This window comes from Scyliorhinus torazame, chromosome 5 (genome assembly GCF_047496885.1).
Source record: "Scyliorhinus torazame isolate Kashiwa2021f chromosome 5, sScyTor2.1, whole genome shotgun sequence".
Classification (NCBI taxonomy): Eukaryota; Metazoa; Chordata; class Chondrichthyes; order Carcharhiniformes; family Scyliorhinidae; genus Scyliorhinus; species Scyliorhinus torazame.
This window is the reverse complement of record NC_092711.1, coordinates 259,415,130-259,439,343: the sequence shown is the minus strand read 5'-3', so window position 1 is coordinate 259,439,343 and position 24,214 is coordinate 259,415,130. Positions and strand designations below refer to the sequence as shown.

General features: G+C 47.3%; 1 protein-coding gene across 3 annotated transcripts in view; it reads right to left on the bottom strand.

Annotated features, from left to right (window-relative positions):
* Nucleotides 1-23,893, bottom strand: part of LOC140421077 (claudin-2-like) — a 38,749-nt gene extending 14,856 nt beyond the window's left edge. For 2 of the 3 annotated variants that reach the window (XM_072505429.1, XM_072505431.1), the window contains exon 1: nucleotides 23,783-23,893. The gene's annotated coding sequence lies outside the window, so the exon portion shown is untranslated. The remainder of the gene's footprint in view (nucleotides 1-23,782) is intronic. The other variant, XM_072505430.1, reaches the window with a different exon arrangement.
* Between the last annotated feature and the right edge of the window lie 321 nt (nucleotides 23,894-24,214).

Here is a 24,214-nt window from a genome sequence, read left to right as displayed (position 1 = left end):
GTGTTTAAAAACTGCTGCTGAGTTCACTGCGTGGGGGCTGATCCGCAGGCATTCCGGGGCGATCCTGAGCGCCATAGTCCTTTAAGCACGCTTAATAAATTGTAGCGCACAATGACTTACGAGAGACGAATAGAGATGAAGTCGATGAGGCTTTTTTAAGCGTGACTTGTTCCCCGCAGTTCAGCAACAGACTGGAGCTGCGGGGAGAACTCCTGGTTCTTATACTCCGCCTTCAGGGCGGAGCTAGAGATCAACAGCCAATCAGGACCCGGGATCTGTCAGCCAATGGCATCACGGCTTCACAGTCCCACATGACCCCTAATGCATACTATCACAGTTATATGATGTCCACTATCTTTATCCTCCTCCAGAGCTCTATTCCACAACTGATGGATAATCTTTCAATCACTGTGCTCCCCTCCTTGATAACTCTTGTCATCTCACCACCAGTTTCCCTAACTTGGAAAACATTGTCTTCAAGACCTTGATCCATGTAACAGGGGTATATCATTGCTAATTCCTAAAACTTCAAAACTGGACAATGACATTTTAAAATGACTGAAGCCATATCAGCTGTGACCTTTGAACAATGCGAGTTAACCTGGCAGCATTGAAGTAATTTGGACCTCGTTATGTCTGAAGCCAGTCTAACATCCCCAGGGCCTGAAGAGACTAAATTCAAAGGTAATTATACAAAGGTTAGCTCCATTTCCTATCAAAGCCTGGCCAACCAGAGCTGGGTCATCTGCTAGGACAAAGGACCCTGCAATCTTCCTTTCAAATTCTCAACTATCTCAGGAACTCAGACCAAGAAATATACATTCTTCGCCACAGATAAGGAGGAGATGTGGAGACATTTGACAAGGCACCCTAGCTGAGAGAACCAGTTATACTGTCTTGCTTTGCTGCTAATCAGCCTGCCATCTACCAAGCAACAGCTCAGAAAAGGGGCTCTGTCCAAATTTGACTGCCTACGTCTTTCACACAGTTTCCACTGGAACTTCTGAGCTTCCATACCATCATCTACAAGACTGATGCATACGTACCCAATAGTGGAAGTTATCTCTACTGGTAAAGTGAGTTATCGAGCATCAGTTCAGCCTGCTGACATCTGTGGAGGAATTCACCATCAGACTGGTGATTCCGGCCTCTGGGCTTACATGAAAATAAATTCCCTGTCAACCTTTCTTTCTCTATCCTTAATTTGTTTTATGAATACACAGAGGGCTACCTAAAGACACCCCCTCCTGCATTTTGAGTGGGTGAAAATAAACTAACCCTCTGAGCTCACCCTACCTTGAGGTTGCTGTATGATTATTAATGGAAACTGGATCACACCAAAACTGAGGAATTGGGAAAAATGCCACTGCTTATGCAGGGGAAAGTCCAAAATCCAAAACCAATTTTTGTTTATGGACGCGCGGTGAGAGGAGAAATCAGGGTTGTTTAAATTAAACCCCCTCCTGTGCATAACAGGAATTTGGGGCTCGTCCACAATAATCTATTTAAATTTGACCAGAGGCCAAGTTAAGAGACAAAGTAAATCTGAATTGAATGCCATAAGGGGGAAAACCTGGGCGGGATTCTCCGCTCCCGCGCCGGTTGGGAGAATCGCCTGGGTCAGCAAATTTTCCCGCAACGCCGGTCCGATGCCCTCCCTCGATTCTCCCAAGCGGCGAGAACGGCCCCGTCGAGTTCCACGCGGCGCAGGCCGGAGAATCGCCCGAGACACCCAAAATGGAGATTCTCCGGCACCCCTGCTATTCTCAGGCCCAAATGGGCCAAGCGGCCAGCCCAAAACGGCGGGTTCCCCCCGGCGCTGTCCACACCTGATCGCTGCCGGCGGGAACAGCGCGGGAACGCTGGGGGGGGGGGGGTGGCCTGCGGGGGGGGGCTCCTGCACTGGGGGGGGGGGGCCTGAAATGGGGTGTGGCCCACGATCGGTGCCCACCGATCGTCGGGCCGTCCTCTTTGAAGGAGGACCTCCTTTCTTCCGCAGCCCCGCAAGATCCGTCAGACATCTTCTTGCGGGGCGGACTCGGAGTGGACGGCAACCACGCATGCGCGGGTTGGCACCGGCCAACCTGCGCATGCGCGGGCGATGCCAGTTCTGCGGCGCCGGCTGTGTCGTGTATGCGGCGCCGCCTTTATTGCTATTTTTTTTTAACAAAAGAGTGGACTACGACACAGAGTTTGTTTCTGTGGTGTTTTTTTTTCTGGAGCCTGTAATGTCATGGAAGGTGAGTGCCCGGTCGAGTTTTGTTTTTTTTGCTGCTGGCTTGTGAAGTGTGTCTGCTGGGAGTGATCAGGAGTCTGATGTGTCTGGCAGTGTCCGCTGGGAGTGATCTGGAGTCTGATGTGTCTGCTGGGAGTGATCTGGAGTCTGATGTGTCTGCTGGGAGTGATCTGGAGTCTGATGTGTCTGCTGGGAGTGATCTGGAGTCTGATGTGTCTGCTGGGAGTGATCTGGAGTCTGATGTGTCTGCTGGGAGTGGTCTGGAGTCTGATGTGTCTGCTGGGAGTGATCTGGAGTCTGATGTGTCTGGCAGTACCGGGTGCGGTATCTTCTGAGTGACTTCTGTTGTCGGTCGTGTAGCATTTTGTCTGTCCCTGTCTGCTGTTGTTCCTGATGCTGGCAGAGTGGTCCACTGGGGAGTCTGTTCTTGAATTGCTGGCACCCTTTTTGAACATCATTCTGGTCGTGAGTATGGAGTTGTGTTTGGAAGACTGTTCTGCGACTGCTTGGACTGTGGGATTTGCAACAGTGATGTTTTGCCTGTGAGCTGACTTATTGTACAACTGCAAGTTTTGTGCCTGGTGACCTGGTATTGAACTGACTGGACATTCCATATGCGACTTCTGGTCCTGTGGCAGCTTGCATGGAGCCCTAGTGCCTGATTAAGGGGTGCTTGAGAGTTATGGGACATTGTCTGAGGTTCCCCCCACATGTTCCCTCTGTGGCTGGAAGGCATGCCATGCTGCCTTGGGTTGATGGGTCTGATGCTGTGGTGTGTGCCGTCCCTGGGTTCAGCTGTGGCAGCTTTGCCTCCTGTGTGACTGGTGAGGGTGTCGGCCTGGATGTAATGTTTGGTGGAGTACATGACGGCCCGTCCTGCTTCCCCGTTCGGTGGTGCCTTATCCAAACTAAGTTTGTTGTCTGGCCACTGTGGGGTTTGCATCCGTTTGGTCCTCTCCTCCTCAATGGTCGTCCTTGCGAGGGATTTTCAGGGGGGGAGGGGTGTAATAAACTTGTAGTAACCTGCACCGGACTCATCCAGCTTGGGATAATTGTTCCCTGTGCTCAATTGGACTGAGTTAACCCAGCACTAGCATAAAAGGCAGGCAGCTGGAGAGCCAGCTGATACACCATCAATAACACACCAGAAGTGATGACTGTAACTGAGGCTTTAATACACTAAACAGCAAGCCTCCTGCCTCTGGACCTGAACTGGGTCTGGAGGTGGAGACTTGCCACCATTTGTACATAAGACTGAGGGGAGGAGCCACAGGCGGAGTCAGCCTGGACATGCACAATACAATGTCCATACAGTGCAATACTGTGGTTTACCACACCAGCTAAAGAGAAATGAGGACCTGGTGGAAGGTAACCAGGCCCTGTGAATGTCTGATGCTGTTGCTGAAATAAAGTACTTTTTAAGGAGTTGGACTCCCCTGGCTTTATCTCAAAGTGAAAGCTGTAACTCGGGAAGTACAGTTAAAATTGCCCAGCAAATTGAAGAGAAGTGAAATAATCCAGCTGTTGGTAGAACATATGGATCTTGTGTTATGGATAGAGCAGTTGAATGTAGAGCTCAACCATGACTCTGAATCCCCTCTGCGAACCAATTTTTGAGCTGGAAAAGCTCAGATTGCAACTAGAATTTCAGGAGCGGCAAGTGAAATGTATACAAGGGAGTGAGAAAGAGAGAGAAGAATGTCAACTCTGAAAACTGGAGCTCGCAGTTCAAAGAGAGAGCAGACAATTTGAAGCTGTAAGGGAGAATTGCTCATTGCCTGGTAACACTCCTATCTCTCTAGCCCGTAACCACTCTCCGAGGCCCTCCAGTATTCACATCAGAGAGTATTGGTGAGTCCTTTTTAGCCACGTTTGAGAAAAAAGCAGGGCAGATAAAATGGCTATTGGAGATCAGGACACTTTTAATTCCAAGGGAGCTGTCAGGGAAACCTAAGTGATCTTCTCTAAGCTGCCTCATGATGCATCCTTAAATCCTGAGCGGACCACTGCTGCCACCGCAAGTGTTTGAGTTAGCCCCAGAGGCATATTGCCAACAATTCTGGAATGTTCCAAAGAAGCCCACACAAACATTCATTGAATTTGAACACAATTTGAAGCAAATCCCATTTGAATGATGGGTACGATTCCGAAGAAAAAGTCTATGTAGGGTGTCGTAGTTGATGGCGTTGGCAACAGCGCCACTCCCGTTGGCCTCGGAGTCCGGTGGTAGGGGCAACGCTCAGGATCTGGAGGCAGTTGTGCCAGCACTTTATGTTGTGGGTGGGGTCAAGGGAAATGCCGATTTGAGGGAATCATAGATTTGAAGCTGGGAGGTGGGTTGGGAATTATCGGAGATGGGAGGTGAGGGTATGATAGGATTTGTTTCTGGGAGGCCGGTTTGCAAAGTTGGAGGAGCTGGGGAGATGTTTAGGTCCGAAATTTTGCCAGGAAGGAGGTACAGAGCTTTCCGATTGCACTGGTCCCCACACTGTTGGAAGATATATTGATGGCAAGGGGATTGGAGAAAGGGGTGGTGTCCCTTTGGCGATTTGGGTTATTCTGGGAGAAGATAAGGGGCTGGATTCTCTGCCGGTGGGATGCTCCGTTTTGCCAGCAGCCCGGGGGTTTCCTGATGGCGTGGGGCTGCTCCACGTTGGGAAACACTGTTGACCAGCCAGCGTAACGAAGCATCCTGCCGGAGGGGTGAAACGGAAATGTGGCGGGGTGGAGAATGCAGCCCAAGGCAAGGTATCACTGGATGGGATTAAGGCAAAGTGGGAGGAAGAGTTGGGGGAGGGCATGGAGGAGGGGTTGTAGTGTGAGATGTTTGGGAGGGTGAATGCCTCAACTTCGTGCGTGAGGTTGGGGCTGATACAGCTGAAGGTGGTGTATAGGGCGCATCTCACCAGGGCGAGGATGCGCCGACTTTTTGAGGGGGTAGAGGATGGTTGTTGGGGTGGGGGTGGGGGGCAAATCACGTTCATATGTTCTGGTCCTGCCCAAAACTGAAGGGGTATTGAAGGGAGGTCTTTAGGATAATCTCAAGGTTGTGCATGTGAGATTCGAATCAGGTCCCCTGAAGTCATATTCAGGGTGTCAGATCGGCCGGGGTTGGAAGCGGGTGCGGGGGCAGATGTCTTGGCCTTCGCCTCACTGATTACTCAAAGATGGATTCTGTTGGGGTGGAGGTCGGCTTCTCCGCCCTGTGCATCAGCGTGGTGGGAGGACCTGATGGAGTTCCTAACACCCGAAAGTAAAGTTCGAATTGAGAGGGAGGATGGAAGGGTTCTACAACTCTTGTGTTTTATTAATCATGCATTTTCACAAATTGGATGGCATTAAACATTAGGAGGGGTGGTTGGGGAGGGTGGAATGTATAAATTAATGATTCTTTTTCATTGGTGTTTTGTATTCAAAATGTTGGGAGCTGTTTGTGGGTGGGATGAGGGGATTGTTGGCTAGGGGATTGCCATTGCATTTGTTGTTATTGTTAATTATTTGTTCAAAATATGAAGGAGGAGACTAAAAATAGTTATTTAAAAAACGATTCCTAAGAACCAGGCATTTATGATGAGCTGTGAGTTGAAATTGTTCAAGGAATTTCAAAATTGCTTACCTTGCAACCTTGAGATGTGCTTGGAGGAGCAGGGAATCCTCAACTGGGGAAGCAGCTATCACAGCACACCATAGGCCTGTAAACGTGGGGAGGCTCTTTCTAAATCATTCCCAAGAACTTTGGAAAAATGAGGAGGGAAATCTGGATAGTAAAAGGCCCCCATCGAGAAAAGAAAGCCCAAAGGAGGGTGCGAGAAACACTCCTGAAACCCGAAAGGAGAATTCCTGGAGACTGATGTGTTCTTATAGCAATAAAATAGGCTATTCCAGACATGAATGTTGGAGATTGTGAGGAAAGGCTGTTGTCCTAATGGAGCTCCATATGAGTAGTTCCTTGAAGGACACTCTAATGAGTAGTGCAGCAGAGCAGGTGGTGACTCTCACTACATAAAGTACCAGTTAAAGGGCATGGCACGATGTGTACTTGAGCCAGATAAAGTCCCAGTGAGCTTCTGGAGTTTTGACAGGAACAGTGTCCTCTTCCCATCCCAAAATGTGAGCAAGTCCATTTTACTGCCCTAGGACACAGGGGCCACCCAATCCATAATCCTGGAGGGAAATGTAAATCTAACCCTGATTCCCCCCCCCCCCCCCCCCGGAAAGCCTCAGTGGTGTGGAAGGAGGGTTTGAGTTTGCCACCCTCCTTTGGGTTCATCTAGCATGTGACCTTGTTTTAGATCTGTAATGATCAGAATTGTCCCTGAACTACAAGTGGCAGGAATCGATTCCCTCCTCAGAAACAATTTGGCTGGCAGCAAAGAGGCCAACATCAGCCAGCAGATATTTGCAGGAGAGCACAAAGCTGGGGTCGGTCCACATGCCCAAAAAGGGGTAAATAGCATCCTAAAGCTTTAAGCAAGGGCAGTTTAAATATACCAAGGCCAAAGCTAGGGCAGTAAAGTCAAAAACGGTCCTGGAATGTCCACAAGAATCTAAAACACATTCACAGAATATTCCAGAGAGTTCCCCATGTAGTTGAAGAGCCAGAAGGAGAGCAGGTTTTTAAACCCAGAAAGGAAAGCTTAAGTATGGCTAGCAGGAATCTTCTTTCCGACATTAAATGGAATGCTTTCCCCAGTTGAAAAACACAGAAGTGTGCAGCTGGAGATGCAACTTCACTTGAGGGGAATAATGTTCCTAGGGACATGGAACAAATTGGAGCGCTCCCTTCTGAAGTCTAAAGCCCCAGCTTGGAAGCCATTCATTTGCCTGTCCTGTAGCTTTATGGTGAATTTAAATGTGGACAAGGGGAGTTCTCAAATTGGTCCATAAAAGAGGAGGGTCGTGCCTTACTCAGTGGAAAAGCCATCAGGAGGTGCAGAGAGAGATGACAATCCACCAGAGGGCAGTAACATCAAAAAGACACCGCCTCCCACCCAACCAACGAGCAGAAGGTTTCCATTCAGATAGCCAGAATTCCCATAATCCTACCCCCGCTGTGCACTATCTAACTGACAGCCTTATCAATGAGATCATGTCACTTCCCAATAATTTCCATTGGGCAACATTTACCATCTCTCAATTTTGTCTAATAATATGATAATCACTTATTGTCACAAGTAGGTCTCAATGAAGTTACTGTGAAAAGCCCTTAGTTGCCACATTCCAGCACCTGTTCGGGGAGGCCGGTACGGGAATTGAACCCGCGCTGCTGGCATTGTGCTGCATTACAAGCCAGCTGTTTAACCCACTGTGCTGAACCAGCCCCTGGTCTGAATATTTTTCAGAATTTCCTTCCTCTTCTTAGCTACTGAAGCGGACTCTAAACTTCTTTCTAATCACTGGCAACTTTATGACTACCACCTACAATAAAAAAAAATCGATGTGAACATTGGTTTCCAGAGATGTATACAGTGTTAGTGGAAGAGCAGACCCACCGGGGTCAATAGAGACTACGGCACTCTTGAAGGATGTAGTCAACCCACCACTATCCCCTTATATAAGTTTGCATACCCAATGCTGCTTACAAGGGTAAAAGTGAGGGACTGAACCTTCACCGATAAATTCACGAAGAAAGCTTTAGATGATCTGTGCAAATTTCTACAACCAGTTTATGGCTTCGATCAAGGGCTGGATTTTTTTTTTTTTTTTTGAAGGTTCAGGATCCAGATTGGAGGCAGGTAGCTGCTAGTGGCCCCCACTGCTGTACGCTGCCTGATCCCCACCCTGAGCCATTTTAAATGAGGGCGACTCGCGGACAGATCAGCTGTCTACGGGCAAGTGGCAGCTAATTTAGACCAATTATAGTACATAGGGGCTTTTCACAGTATACAGGGGCTTTCACAATAACATCATTGCAGTGTTAATGTAAGCCTACTTGTGACAATAAAAAGATTATTATTATTATTATAGGTCTTTTAAGCCCCATTTATGCAGGTGCAGGCAGCCCACATGGTAGGTTGGAGGTGGAGGGGTCTGAAAGAACAGAGGAACAAGAGTACGCCGTTCAGCCCATCATGCCTGCTCCACCACAGTTTCTGATCATGGCTGGTTATCTACCTCAATGCAACTTTAACACACAATCTCCTTATCCATTCATGTCATTAGTCTTCCGACATCTCTCGATGAACATGCTGAATGACTAAGCTTCCACAGCTCTCGAGGTACAGAATTCCAATGATTCACAACCCTTTGTGTAAAGAAATTCCTCCTCTCAGTCTTAAATAGCCTACTCCTTGGGCGTCATTCTCCGACCCCCCGCCGGGTCGGAGAATGGCCGTAGGCCGCCGTGAATCCCTCCCCTGCCCCCGCCGAAGTCTCCGATACGGGAGATTGGGCGGGGGCGGGGGAGGGAATCGGGACCCGCCGGTTGGCGGGACCCCCCGCTGGATTCTCCGGCCCGGATGGGCCGAAGTCCCGCCCAGAAATTGCCTGTCCCGCCGGCGTAAATCAAACCTGGTATTTACCGGCGGGACCAGGCAGCGTGGGCGGGCTCCGGGGTCCTGGGGGGGGGCGCGGGGCGATCTGACCCCGGGGGGTGCCCACACGGTGGCCTGGCCCGCGATCGGGGCCCACCGATCCGCGGGCGGGCCTGTGCCGTGGGGGCACTCTTTCCCTTCCGCCTCCGCTACGGCCTCCACCATGGCGGAGGTGGAAGAGACTCTCCCCACTGCGCATGCACGGGAAACTGACAGCGGACGCTGACGCTCCCGCGCATGCGCCGCATTTCCGCGCCAGCTGGCGGGGCAACAAACGCCATTTCCGCCAGCTGGCGGGGCGGAAATCCCTCCGGCGTCGGCCTAGCCCCTCAATGTTGGGGCTAGGCCGCCAAAGAGGCGGAGCATTCCGCACCTTTGGGCCGGCGCGATGCCCGTCTGATTGGCGTCGTGTTTGGCGCCAGTCGGCGGACATCGCGCCGTTGGGGGAGAATTTCGCCCCTGATTCCTGGTTTAAGACTCACCAGCTTGGGGGAATATCTTATCCACGCCTAACCTGTCATACACTAAGAATTGAGTCCCATTTTTGGTGCAATTTGCACCTGCTGTCGCTCCACCAAGGCTGCGCTTACTTCCGTTTCCTGCACTGCGAACTGCATTGATGAGCATTTTTAAATACCACCCTGACCTCCAACACCCCCCCCCCCCTCCCCCACTGTGATCTCTGGACCCCCCCCCCCCTCCCCGAATGCCCCAACTTACCTGTTATGGGGTTCTGGAGCCCCCCTCACCCCACCTCCATAAGGGCAGTACACCCACAGGCCCGATCCCCGGCATGGGCAACCTATTAGATCTTGTTGATTTCGCGAGGCTACCTGAGCATCACTATCTCATGAGAGGCCTCTTCACAAGACTTACCAGCCTTGTTGTGTCCCAAGACGGCTGTGATGAAGCCATGCGATTGTGCCCAACATACATAATCGCATATACACTTAGTGTGCCTATGGATCACACGAGGAACCATCCCCATCAGAACCATAATGGCAGCCTGGCCACAGCTAGAGCCACTGGGCAAGGTCTGTAGAAGTTATCTCTCTCTTTCCCCCCCCCTCCAGGATCTTGGCTGTTTACTTTATTTATTTTTTTTTAAATTAACTAATTTCACTTGTCCCTCGTATGGTCCATGTTCACACAGGCAGCTCTCACCTTAATCAATGGGGCTTTGAATGCTGGAGGGCCTTGTATTGTCCCAAAAGCACTTGGCATCCACCCGCCATCCCTGATTGGTCAGTAAAGGGTAGCATGGTAGCAAAGTGGTTAGCACAATTGCTTCACAGCTCCAGGGTCCCAGGTTCGATTCCCGCTTGGGTCACTGTCTGTGCGGAGTCTGCACGTTCTCCCCGTGTGTGTGTGTGGTTTTCCTCCGGGTGCCCAGGTTTCCTCCCACAGTCCAAAGATGTGTAGGTTAGGTGGATTGGCCATGCTAAATTGCCCTTGGTGTCCAAAATTGCCCTTAGTGTTGGGTGGGGTTACTGGGTTATGGCGATAGAGTGGACGTGTAGGCTTGTGTAGGGTGCTCTTTCCAAGAGCCGGTGCAGACCCGATGGGCCGAATGGCCTCCTTCTGCACTGTAAATGCTATGGCTATGGTTAAACCTGTTTTCTGGCCTTTAATGGTGGACCATTATAAATTCTGTGGGCACACCTGGAGCTCTCCATGTAGTGTTGAGAACTGGAACTGCCCCCATCTAACTTAATAACTCCTTAGGCAGGATTTGTGGGCCCTGCTGAGGTCAGGACAGAGGTGGTGATATGCCTGCAGATAATATCACGTGTACTCAGCAGTACAACCTCCCACCAGCAGGTGGCACCAGTTAGGTGACATCCGGCCACCAGCAGAAGATTGTAAGGCTCATAAGGGTACATGATTCCATGATAACTTGGTCTGTATTGCATTCTGATCATTACCTTACCATGTGTACATCAATAAAACATTGTTCTGGTTAAGTCACCAGCAGTTCTGTAGAATCATTGCAAGACAAGATCACAGAACACAACAGTCAGTGCCCAAAAGTACCGATCCAGCCACATGCTGATTACATGGCACTGTTTTGGCACTGGCCATTTTGGTGGTTAGAGCTAATGCTCTGGGGACATAGGTTCAAATCCCCCCATGGAGTTTAAAATCCATTACTAAATCTGTGGAATTAAAAACTAGTCTCAGTAATGGTGACCATAGAACTATTGTTGATAGTCATTAAAAACCTATCAATGTGGTTAACTGGTAACTGCCCTCTGAAATGTCCTAGCAAGTTACTCAGTTGCATCAGTCATTCAAGAAGGCAACTTGAATGGACAACAGTTTTTTGGTAGTACCAAAGCAGCAACTGAGGTTGACTGCCAAGGTTATACTATCCGTTCGTAACTAATACCAAACCAAAGTACTGTATTCACCTTCTCAAAGCCGGTGATGCCCACATGCCGTGAATGAATAAAGTAAGAAGAGCAGCAGCTAACGTTCATAGAGCAATTTCTGACAGACAACCATGTGATAATCAGCTCATAATCTGCTTTTGTAATGTAATATTCACGGGAGAATAAATATTGGTCAGGACATCAGGAATAACGCCTCCACTCTCCATGCCATAGGCTTTTTATATCCACTGCAATTCAACATAATCCAAAAGACTTCTGACAGTGTCAGTCTTGAATTTGTGCTCCGGTCCTGGGCTGGAGCTTGAATCCAAAACCTTCTAACGCAAAGGTAAGAATTCTGCAAACTAACATTTCAATTTAAATAATGTACTAACACAGCCAAGCCTCCATCATGGAGAACAGATTGCTAAGTCTAACCATTTATTTTATTTTCTACTGTGAGTGTTGAATTTCCTGTGCTACTCCAGTAAATTGACTGAAAAGCCCTGAAGTCGGAGATCAGTGAGAACCTTCATGAAATTTAAGCTTTCCTGAAACAACACGATATTGCTTGCTTTAATACAAGCAATGTCTAGATATATAGGAATACTGTTGATGCTAAGCTATCTTAAGTATGCTTCTCATGAACTTATACTCAACAGTTTCACCACAAATTTTGTTAAACATTACAGGAGGCGGGATTCTCCGTTACCCGACGCCGAAATCGTATTGGGCGGAGAATCCCTTTTGACTCCCTCCAAATTGGCGTCATCAGTGAGTACACCGCACGCCATTGGGTTGGTCTCAGAACGTCACCTAAAGGCTCTCCCCAGATGCTCCTCCCTGATCGGCTGAGTCAATGACCGCACGGGACATGTGCGCTCTGAATTTTCGTCAACCAACGTGGCGGCTGGGGACTGAGTCCAGCACTGCCACAGTCGGGGGCGGGGTGCCATTTTGTTTGGCGGGGTCTGGGGGAACTGGTGGGGGTTTGTCTAGGGGTGCTGAGGAGGGGGGGCTACAGGGGGGCACTATCTGGCAGGACAGGTCTGCGCGCAGCCTTGAGCCATGTGTACGGCGCGACCGCTGCAGATCGTCGCCGTGCGCGGCTACGGACCCGGCAATTCTCCAGCCGTTTATGTCGGGAATGCCAGGGATTTATGTGACGCAGCTGCAAGCCCTCCATCGAACAGAGCATCAGTGCGGGGGCACTGCCGACTTTTTTGTTGTAAAACTAGACTCTTCCTCTGGACATAGCCTCAAAATCAGAGAATCCAGCCCAATATTTTTATTCATCACTCCAGCTGTCCCATTGGGCGCGACCGAATGACCTTGTTGCGCCCTACTCGGTGACACCACAAGGCTGTTTAATCTTTCAAGAGGCCTCCCACAGGATTTGCGACATTGGAATGCCTCACGAGATCTAACACAATCTCGCAAGACTTTGCGATCTGGATCTCGCCCAGTTTATTTATTTGTTTATTGTCAGATACGCATTTAAATGAGGCATTGGGCTCATTTAAATATGTCGGCAACAATTCTCCCAAGGTCCGGGAATGAACAACCCCTGCTTGGGAGACCTTGCCATGGCATGTTTAGCACTGGTCACACAATCATGGAACAGGCGTAATGGCACCTGAGGGGGGGTCTCAGGCCATTGGAGACCCCTGGGTGGTCAGGGACAGGGCATCCTGGCTTTCCCTCTGGCACCTAGGTACCTTGTCAGTGTTGGGTTGGCACTACTGAGGCCTCAGGGGGGCCATACCCATGAAAAGGGATGAAAATTGCCCTTGGTGTTGGGTGGGGGTGTTGGGTTTGGGTGGGGTGCTCTTTCCGGGGGCCGGTGCGGGCTCGGGGGGGCCGGGTGGTCTCCTTCTGCACTGTAGATTCAATGATAATCTATGATTAATCTAGGACAAAGGTTCGGCACAACATCGTGGGCCGAAGGGCCTGTTCTGTGCTGTATTTTTCTATGTTCTATGTTCTAATTCCCCAAAAAGGGGTTAGAGGCCTGAAAAGTGGGTCCCTCGGGTTAGGTGGATTGGCCATGCTAAATTGCCTTAGTGTCCAAAAAGGTGGGGTGGGATTATTGGGATAGGGTGGACGTGTGGGCTTGTGTAGGGTGCTCTTTCCATAAGCTTTGCAGATTCGGCGAATGGCCTCCTTCTGCAGTGTAAATTCTATGAAATCTTTCACCTAGTTAATTTGACTCATTAAAATGCACTCATCCCATCATGTCACTGTTTCTGGAATGATTCTAAGAATTTTGTTTTTAATCACCCTACCTTGATGCCTATTCAAGTTACAGATGGCTTTTTGCATGAAGCTGTCGTTCTTGATACCCCTCCCAAACTGTCCCTTTGCCAGGTTTAATTTCTGTGCCCCTATCAAGGGATCTCCAGTATGCAATTCAATGGTCTCTCATTGTTGAAAAATTAATGAAAACCTGTACAATTTAATGGATTATGCAGCTTGTTGCTCCTGGATACTTTAGCTTACAACTTGCCAAATATAATTATCGTTCGTTCCAAATATATTGACACTAGTTTACTTTTCAATCCCGGACAAAAGAGAGAACAAGCTTTGCTTACCTCATGCCGGATCTCGGTAAGTAAACTGAAATTTCTAAATGAGACTCTGGACAACAGTTTTCGGTAGTACCAAAGCAGCAACTGAGGTTCACTGCCAAGGTTATACTATCCGTTCGTAATGAATACCAAACCAAAGTACTGTATTCAATATCATCTGTGCCCAAGAAATTGGAAGTAAAGATTTTCTGAAGCAAGTTAGACAAGGGAAGAATCACAATTGCTAAAAGTTGTAAATTGCTACGTGCTTACAAATCCATAAATGTTGGCATGTAAGTTTCTGATTTTGGTTAAATATTTTCCTTTAATGCGTTAATTCATGATTAGTGGAAGCGATTTAAAATCCTTTCTTTATGTGTAGATCAGTGATGTTGCTTATCCTTCTAGATCCTCTATTGTTCCATATATACAGTAATACAGAATACACAAAGTTAATAAAATATTTTAACAAGTATTTTTTTACCTTGATTTGTAGCTCTATATTAATCACAGTCATTACAGACTTTCCTGATATCGGCTTCTTAAAATGGCAATGTAAATAGTTTAGTGGTTAAAAGGTTAATTTGTTGTGGGAAAGATGTTTTCCCTAATCTCCATCACATGCTCCTGCTACATCAACAAGTTTAGCTTCTTAATCGTATCAACCAATGTTCGCAAAAGAGGTTTGCCTACAAGTAACAATTTATTTGTGCTACTTATTGCACCGTGCCAGTGATCCTGCTCAGACCCATTGAAAGGCAAATAGACTTAGAAAACTAGCAAAGGAAAATCTTCAATGATATTCTTGAATTTCACCCCATCAAGTTTAACTACTCATTTGTCCTTCCATCGAATATGCATTTTTCTCCCATATGTTACCTGACATTTTTCAGTACTTTAATAATTTTTTTTTTCTTTTTTGCTGATAAAGCCTTCCCCAAACTTTCAATCACTAAAACTACTAGCAAAGCAGGACATCACCAACTGATGCGGAGTTTCAACATTCATCACTGCTGTAGGCACTGGATTCTATTGAACACCAAGACATATCTGATGCGAATTCTGAAGCACCTGAAAACACCCTCAAACTCACTTCTAAATGCTGTGAGAATGCACCAACCCCTCTCCCATCCCACCCGGCTGCAGTCTGCTGTGCAGTTAAAAGGTGATCAAATTCTGGTGGATCCAGATGCTACCTCATTTGCTCTCCCGGACACGAATTACCACGAGTTGTGCAGCTTCGCTTGTTTCACTATTTCCCAAGGAAATGCATTGCATGTGGTTCACTATGGATTTTGGAAAATATATATATATATATTTTTTGAACTGGCATTCAACAGAAGAGACATATTGCAAAGATAATGGGTGGGGTCTTTGTCTAGTGATGGAGGCGAAATGGGGTCAGGCCAAATGTTTAAACTTAGACATTATTGCAATAATTTCACATTTTCAGTGCCTTCCCAGCCGCATGTTATTTTTGAAGGTATGGAAGGCTTTGGGTCACAATACCGCACATGCCTCCTGAGGTCAGGGCCACCATTGTGAGCCCTGTCAGGAATTTGATTTCCTCCAATCTGGTATATTCACATGTTGGTGCAGGTTTGGAACATTCTGACAAGTAAGTATTAAATATTTTGACAATGTCAATTGTCTCAATTAGATGCTGCATTGTAACATAGGTGTTTTTTAACCATAGTAATTCATCATATAACTCTTGTTCTGAAAAGATATGTTGACCATTACATTGACCAGCATTATTTTTGAGATGCATGAGAGTACTTTTCCCATTGGGGAAAAAAATGCCATATTGCATTCAAAACCACAGAAGAATGTGATGGGAAACTCTCCTGTTATGCTTTGGACTGCGATCTAAATGCCGAGAGATCGATACTTTTGAAAAACATTTCCCTGCTGTTGAAAGTTTAAAAACAAAACATGTGCTCTACTCTATGTTTTTTCTTTGTTCCTTCATGGGATGTGGGCATCACTGGCGAGACTAGCATTTGTTGGTTATCCCTCATTGCCCTTAAACTTGTTGGCTTGTTGGGCCATTTCAGAGGGCCAATAAGAATCAACCATATTACTGTGGACCTGAAGTCAAATGTAAGCCAGGTAACACCCTAAGGTTTCCTTCCCTAAAGGACATTAGTGAACCAGTTGGGTTCCTACAAAAATCAATGGTAATTTCCTAGTCATCATTTATTGAGAAGTTATATTTTCCAGATTTATTAATGAATTGAAATTCCACTAGCTGCCATGGTGGGATTTGAACCTGTGATGTCAGAACATTAGCCTGGGTCACTGGATCATTAGTCCTGTGGCTGTACCACTACTTTACCATTTCACACCTTTAAATGGAAAATATACCATCTGTAATTGAGAAGAGAAAAGGAATTAAGTTTAAAGGGCATAAAATAATGTTGGGAGCTGGGTTGCAGTTCCCAAGAAGCCTACCTCTCTCCTACACTGCATTGTGGCTTGCAAAACCAGACACCATTCCACTCATGCTTTTCAGAGACAACAATATTGTGGGAATGGTGTTCGGAGGCAGGCTTGTGTTTCGGAAGTTAGAAATGGGCTTCACTGATATTCTTGAGCCTTAGATGAAAATTAGCATGAGACAGGTGGGCACAATCACCCCTAACGTGCTTCTTTCTCTTGAAATTATTTTCTGGGATGTAAACATGTCCATGAATAATTTAGCAAAAGTTTCCCAGTGAATATACTGTCCATTAATGGAAGAGAGGGCACCCGGCTGGCTGCGCGCCAGCCCTGAATTTAGTGACAATGTGCATCAACCGTCCGCTATCCCAAGTCAACCAGTGGCCCATGGTGCTCGGGTACTGTTAATTCTAGAGGGAATTCTGATTTAGAGGCATTCAGTCATCATCCCATAGACAGTAGCTTCAGATCATTGGCTCCTCAGCCTAACATATACAGCCTGACATATGAACCTACGGTTCCACTTGTATTGCACAGGATTTGTTGCACATCCTAACAGCTCTTGAAAAGATGGAGGCGTGCTGCCTTCTTGACCCACTTTAATTGAAGTGATGTAGGTACACCCACAGTACTGATAGGAAAGGAGTTCCAGGATTTTGAACCAGCAACAATGGAATGATTATATGGAGTTGGATTTTGTAGGCCTTTACTTTTGAACAGGCAATCAGCTTGCCTGCCCCACCGCAATTTGGAAAGTGGTGGGGGAGGTGTCGGGTGTGGTGCCTGGACAAGGCCTTGTTGAGACCCTTAAGTAGCCAATTAATGCCCACTTAACAGCCCCATCTTGCTGTCACTGAGACATTACAGATGATGGAAGAGGCCTGTGCCCAATGTGTAACTTGGCCGTTTATATCTATGGGCTGCTGCTCAGTGAAAAGAGGGCAGTGCCTCATTTCTGGATCCCCAGTCCCAATTGGAAACTCCCCCCCCCCCCCCCCCCCCCCCAATCATTCACTCACTTCCCCCACCGGTGCTTTGAGGCTTTTTGTATTGTAAGTCACTTGAGATTGTTAATAGTTTTTCTGGCAACTATTTATCTACACTACTTGATTTCATGGTGAGTACATGGTTCTATGGACACAAACTATTCTGTGTCTTGCTCTCTAAAGCCTCTTGAACATCTGACCTGATGTCATGCTTACGCATCATTAAACATAATTGTCTTATTGATATAAACCATTAACCCTTAATTCTACAGCTGAGGTCTGTCAGTAATTCTTGGAGGTCCAGATCCATTGCTGAATGTCTGCTGCTTGGCCTAGCTACAGTATCAGCAGTGGCCACCATTCCTGGTGATGCTGTCACTACTGGCAGCCTCTGATTAACCAGCAGTTCTGAGGTAGGACATTTTCCCGAGGAGTGATGGACTCCTTGCCTTATTATAATTAAAGGACCATCAGCCAAAAAATTAAAGTGGGGTGATCTGGCCAAGCAGAGATGGGTTTGTCACTGACATTTATGCTTGGATGTGGGGAGCCTGCCCTCATCATTCAATCTAGCCAGTAGTTCATGTCAGGATGGTGTGCGGCCTGGACGGGAAGTTGAAGGTAGTAATGTTCACATGCATTGCTGCCCTTGTCCTTCTTGGTGGCAGAGGTAGTAGAAGATTTGCTGGTATACTTGAGATATCATCTTCACAGTTTCAGGAGCAATGATTATGAACCGTTAACTGATGAGTATCCCTTTAAATAAAGCTTGAAATTGACATCAACAATCTGTTTACACTCAAACAGCTGGACACTGTGCGGAAAGGACATCAGTTGAAGCAAAGGCCACCAAGTGCTGTGCAGCCTCTTTAATGAGTGCTAGTAAACATTTTTAATAACCTGGGTTCACAGAGTGAAGGAAATAAATGGGTAGTCAAAGTCATCATGGAGAGTGAGGAAAATTGATCAAAAACTTGGCCATCAAGACAGATTAAGAAGGCTTTTAAGGGCAGAGAGAATAAGGGGATTTAGAGAAGGAGTTTCAGAGAATAGGGCCAATCCTGAAATCTCCACTACCAATTATGGACGTAGGGAAGGAATATGTAGAGAAGGTCAGTCAAAGAAACCAAAGGCTATATGAGAGACTTAAGGCAGGCTTAATGAAGGGAGTTGAATGTGTTGGCGATGGAGAAAATGTGTGTAAATGAGCATGGGCAAGTGGAACTTGTGTTGGTCAAGTTAGTGCCGAATGTGTTTGGACCAGTTGAACTTTTATGGAGAATGGATTAAAGACCGAGAATGGATTAAATACAGATAGCAAACCAAGTGTTGCAGATAGCAAAACTAAAAGCACCAGAGGCTCGAATAAGAGTTTTGTCAATGGTGATAATGAGCCAAAGGCAGACAAAGATAATATTATGGAGATGGAACTGCTCCTGATGATGTTTGGGACCGAGAGTTTAAAGCATAGCTCTGGTTTGAACAGGCAGTGATGGTTTCACTCTGTCTGACATAGAACATACAGTCCAGAAGGAGGTCATTCAGCCCATCGAGTCTGCACCAACCCACTTAAGCCCTCCATTCCACCCTATCCCTGTAGCCCACGCAGACACTGGGAGAATGTGCAGACGCCACACAGGCGGGGACCTGGGACCCTGGTGCTGTGAAGCCACAGTGCTATCCACTTGTGCTACCGTGCTGCTCTATATAGTCTGAGCAAATGACCAGGGAGGGAGAAGATATTATGGTGGAGATTAATTATGAAGGTCTTAGTCTGCAGACTTGACTCAGTTGGTGGCACTCTCACATTGGATCAGAAAGTTGTGTTCAAATCTCACTCCAGAGACTTTGGCATATAACCTAGGTTGACACTTCTGTTCTTTAAGATGTGCTGCATCATCATCTTTTGGATGAGACATTAAGCAAAGGCCCATCTGCCCTCTTAAGTAAAAAATACAACACCATTATTCATGGAAGGTCAAGAGAGTTTTCCCAGTGTCCTGGCCAGTCAAGATTTTACTGCCAACCAATGCTGAAAACAAATTTTATGGTCATTTATTTCATTGCTATTTGTAGGAGCTTGACTTGTCAGCTGGCTTCTGCTTACCTACACTGTAAAAGTGTCTACACCTCATGGGTACGTCATTGGCTGTAGGGCACTTTGTGATGTCTGGTGGATGTGACCAGGATCATGTAAACCACCGTCTGCTTTCTTTGTTATGCTATTCACTTGGCGGAAGTATTGACATGCATCCACAGCTTGTTGGAGCAGATTTGGGGAATGAAAGAAGTGGCGAGGTGAGAAAGCTGTAAAGCTAAGTGCTACCAACACAGATCTGGATGCTTGTAAGATGCCTCTGAGAGGGGCTGCATGCAGATACCTTAGAGAGGGCCATGGAAAGTTTTCTGGGCACTTCAGAAGTGTGTATGCAGGTGCTTGTAAAGGGAAACTGGCTATACTCTGATAGGAAGGAGTGGGAATACGTAAGCCAATCTCATAGAGCTGGAATACAGAGGACAGCCAATGGAAGAGGATGATTGTTGAGGAGGTTGAAGTGAGACTTGGTAATAAGAGCTATGCCACCACCATGGTTTTTTTGGATGGGGCAAGAGATGGAATATAAATAATAGGATTCTTCCGGCCTAATTTGTGCCGGCAAGTTAACAGACTTCAGTTGGGTTTGAACGGTAGGCATAAAGTAACCAACACCTTCAACATAGGAATACTCCAGGTCTAATCAGTCTGAAAATACATCGATGTATATGTTCTGTGGTGGGATAACTATGCATCGTATCATTCAAAGAAGGCCAGGGGAATCTGCCTGGTCTTCTTGCCAACCTTTATCCACAAACCAACACTGCACAAAAACAAAGTTTAACTGGCTATTTTTCACCATATTGCATGTGAGACCTTTGTGTGTGATAATTACCTGCCACATTTGCCTACATAATTCTAATGATTACACAATTATGAAAAGTAATTAATTGTGGAACACCTTGGGATATCCTGAGAATATGAACGGTGTTCGAAAAGTATCTTTCCTTTTTTCTTTTTCTCACTTTATTTTATCATTCTCACACTTTCTTTTTCATTCTTTCTCACTTTCTTTTCTTTTTGATATGAAATGAAATGAAAATCGCTTATTGTCATTTTCTCTGTCGCTCTTTTCATATTGAAAGATACACACACTGGGTTGGAAGAACCAGAATTAAGTGGCATTCTACCCAAAATTAAATAGAAAGCTAAATTCTAAAATGAAATGGATTTTTTTTTTTATTGTAGCTAGCAAACGGATATTATACTCTGAGCCCACAGTGTACATACTCCAGTATTTTTTATATGTTCGCAAAATCTTCCTGTGTATATAGTCTGGGTCACATTAATCTTAAACATTTTATCCAGCTTAGTTGAGACAGCAGTGGGGATTTTCAAATAACCAGATATTTATTTGACTAAGAAGAAGGAAAAATCAGCCAGGGATTCATTGTTGTTTATTATCACTGATCCTGACATCTTATAATAATAATAATAATAATCTTTATATTGTCACAAGTAGGCTTACATTAACACTGCAATGAAGTTACCATGAAAAGTTCCTAGTTGCCACATTCCGGCACAGAGGGAGAATTCAGAATATCCAAATTACCTAACAGCATGTCTTTCGGGACTTGTGGGAGGAAACCGGAGCACCCGGAGGAAACCCACGCAGACACACTGAGAACGTGCAGACTCCACACAGATAGTGACCCAAGCAGGAATCGAACCTGGGACCCTGGAGCTGTGAAGCAACAGTGCTAACCACTGTGCTACCGAGTCTTGAGGCTAGGATTGGAGCTGGCTAATACCCTTCATTCTAAAATAGTTTGAAGGGTAGGAGTAAATTGAGGAGATCATTTGTAGCAAGGGAATGCAGGGATTAAAAGATAAAGACAATTATTTTTTTATTAACTTGTTCGGAGGCAGAATACAAGGTGAGGACATGGGTATTGGATAAACAAAGTTGGTGTTACACAGCAGGATATGTGTGACATTTTGGATGATTTATTGAAGGTGGTGATAGAGGCTGATATTGGAGATTGTGAGTTTGGAAATAGGCAATATATGTATGAAATTTTCAATAACCGGACGATATTGGAAATGTAGAAGAAGTAAGGAGTTCAGTGTAAAGGCTCAAATCTAATATGAGGAATTATTGAGAGATATGAGGAATTATTGAGATATGAGAAGTGATTGCGTGAAATGTGCTGGCTGCATTCAATTAGGTAAGAATGGAACCATGTATGCTCAATTTGATGGAGCAGGATGATGGAGGGGAAACATTGACGGATACTGCGGTCAATGGTATTGGTGGCTGTGGAAAGTTTGAGAAAGCCAAAGTGTAATAAAGCAGTTATATTCATAGGCAATGTCACTCCAGGCATTGGCTTGGGCTGTTTATGTGCTCTGAAAAGGATCGAATCCAGACTGGATATACTGAAAATGGGGAGTTCAGTAGCAGAACATTTGTACACATTGCAGTATTTATGTGTCCTCGACCGGGATTCTCTGAGCTCGCGGCGGATTGGAGAATTGCCGTTGACGACGACAAATTCCTGCCACGCTGCACCAACACCGGGACGCATTTCTCTGGTGACCGGAGAATCGGCGCCAGTCGCAAACGCGCGGTCAACGCAGCGCCGGTCGGGGGCCGTTGAAAGCGGCACCCACGGCGATTCTCCGCGGTCGACCGCCGAGTTCCGCCACCGTTGTTCACATGAGAGGCGAAATTCTCCGGAAACGGCGCGATGTCCGCCGACTGGCGCCCAAAACGGCGCAAATAAGACGGGCATCGCGCCGCCCCAAAGGTGCGGAATGCTCCACATCTTTGTGGGCCGAGCCCCAACATCGAGGGGCTAGGTCGGCGCCGGACTAATTTCCACCCCGCCAGCTGGCGGAAAAGGCCTTCGGTGCCCCGCCAGCTGGCGCGGAAATGACATCACCGGGCGGTGCATGCACGGGAGCGTCAGCGGCCGCTGACAGCTTCCCATGCATGCGCAGTGGAGGGAGTCTCTTCTGCCTCTGCCATGGTGGAGACCGTGGAGGAGGCGGAAGGGAAAGAGTGCCCCCACGGCACAGGCCCGCCCGCGGATCGGTGGGCGCCGATCGCGGGCCAGGCCACTGTGGGCCCCCCCCCCCCCCGAGGCCAGATCGCCCCGCGCCCCCCCCAGGACCCCGGAGCCCGCCCACGCCGCCTTGTCCCGCCGGTAAGGTAGGTGGTTTAATTTACGCCGGCGTGACAGGCATTTTGGCGGTGGGACTTCGGCCCATCCGGGCCGGAGAATCAAGCGGGGGGGGGGGGGGGGGCCACCAACCGGCGCAGCGCGATTCCCGTCCCCGCCGAATCTCTGGTGCCGGAGACTTCGGCAACCGGCGGGGGCGGGATTCACGCCAGCCCCCGGCGATTCTCCGACCCGGCGGGGGGTCGGAGAATCTCGCCCATGGTACCACCCGGCATAAGCTCGCGGCCGCGGTGGCCATCCTGATGGGAGGAGGGGGGGGGGGGCGGGGGGAGAGATCAGACTCTGGGGGAGGGGGCCTCCACGACGGCCAGGCCTGCAATCGGGGGGCTACCGATCAGCGGGTGCGCGCGATCTGGGGGTGGGGGGGAACCTAACTACCTCTGCGCGGGCCTGCTGTGTTGCTACACCATATTGCGCGCCGCTGCCGCGAAAACGGCCACCACGCACATGTGCGGACCCGTGCCGGCAGTGCAGGACCGCGTATCGGCGCCGGAGCTGCGTGCACCGTGCTGGCCCCCTGTGGGCCACTGAATCATTGGGCCAAGAGGCCTGTTGTTGCGGCGTGAAACACTGTTTACGCCGGCGTCAAATTTTGGAGAATCCCGGCCCATATCTCAGGAATGTACTTTAAACCTCCTCTATGTAACAGGTGTGGATGGGAGCTGAATGAACACAAAAGGGAAATCTGTGCATTTCAAAAGCTCTATCACCTTAGCTTGCTTGAAATTAGATATGCATGCTATTTTAACCGTGTATTACCGAAGGCCCACACAATCTCTATCTGCCAGAGACAGTTGACATGTGCCCAGGTATCTCAATTATATTAAGGCTCCTTTTGGGTTGGGTGGAGTCGGGGTACTTCCCTGATTGTGTAATTTATCCATTTTCCCCTTTTCCTCAATTACTGGACCACTTCCTTGACTCTCCATCAGCAGCCCGTTTGAACCCCCAAACCCCTGCCCCCACTTGCTTACCCCCTAACACGGATTTACACTCCCACCCACTGGCCTTAACTTAACCCCCCATCAGCTTTGGGCAGTAGTCAGTATTGGAACATTCAAATGAGGCCGGGAGTTAAAATCTCTCGAACATCATGCCAAGAATGTACTTCAAACCTCCTCTAACTAGATGGATTGCCGCCCACTTCAGTCTCTGATATCCACGCCAAGTTAAAATGAGAGTTTTCGTGTTAGTTTTACAGACAGGTTGGTAAGTTACTATCAAACTATAGCATGTCATACTGGTAGCAATGCACTCTAACATTAAATGCTTCAATTCACTTGTTGCATGCGTCGAATTGTTGCCAAGCTTTAATTTAATTTAGTTTATCATTCTTTAAATGAATTTTTCCAGCATTAATTCCTACCTTTTTCAATACCCTTCCAGCTCTTACAACTTCCAAGGTTGCTGTATACTCTGCCGTATACTCTGCCACTATTGCACAAACTGTGTTTAACGTTGTTCTTTGCTGTGACTCCCTGTCCCATGCTCACTTGGCACTGTTATATTAGTTTCCGCTCCAGTGCTCATCTGGTACTTATTAATCAAGCTCTTGGTGCTCGCCTGACACCTTGTTGCCCTAGCTACCTCTCTTTGATTAGATCAACATATGAAAACCCAATTTTAGTTTGTAAGTGTTTAAAATTTTAAATTTTATCAATATAAGGCACCACTTTTTTTTTGAGGAAATTTGTTTGATTGCTGCCCCAACCACTGCACTCAATATCCACCCTCTACATCATCGGCTCAGTGTGGCTGTAAAACCACTCTCTACTGGTTACAATGCAGCAACTCACCA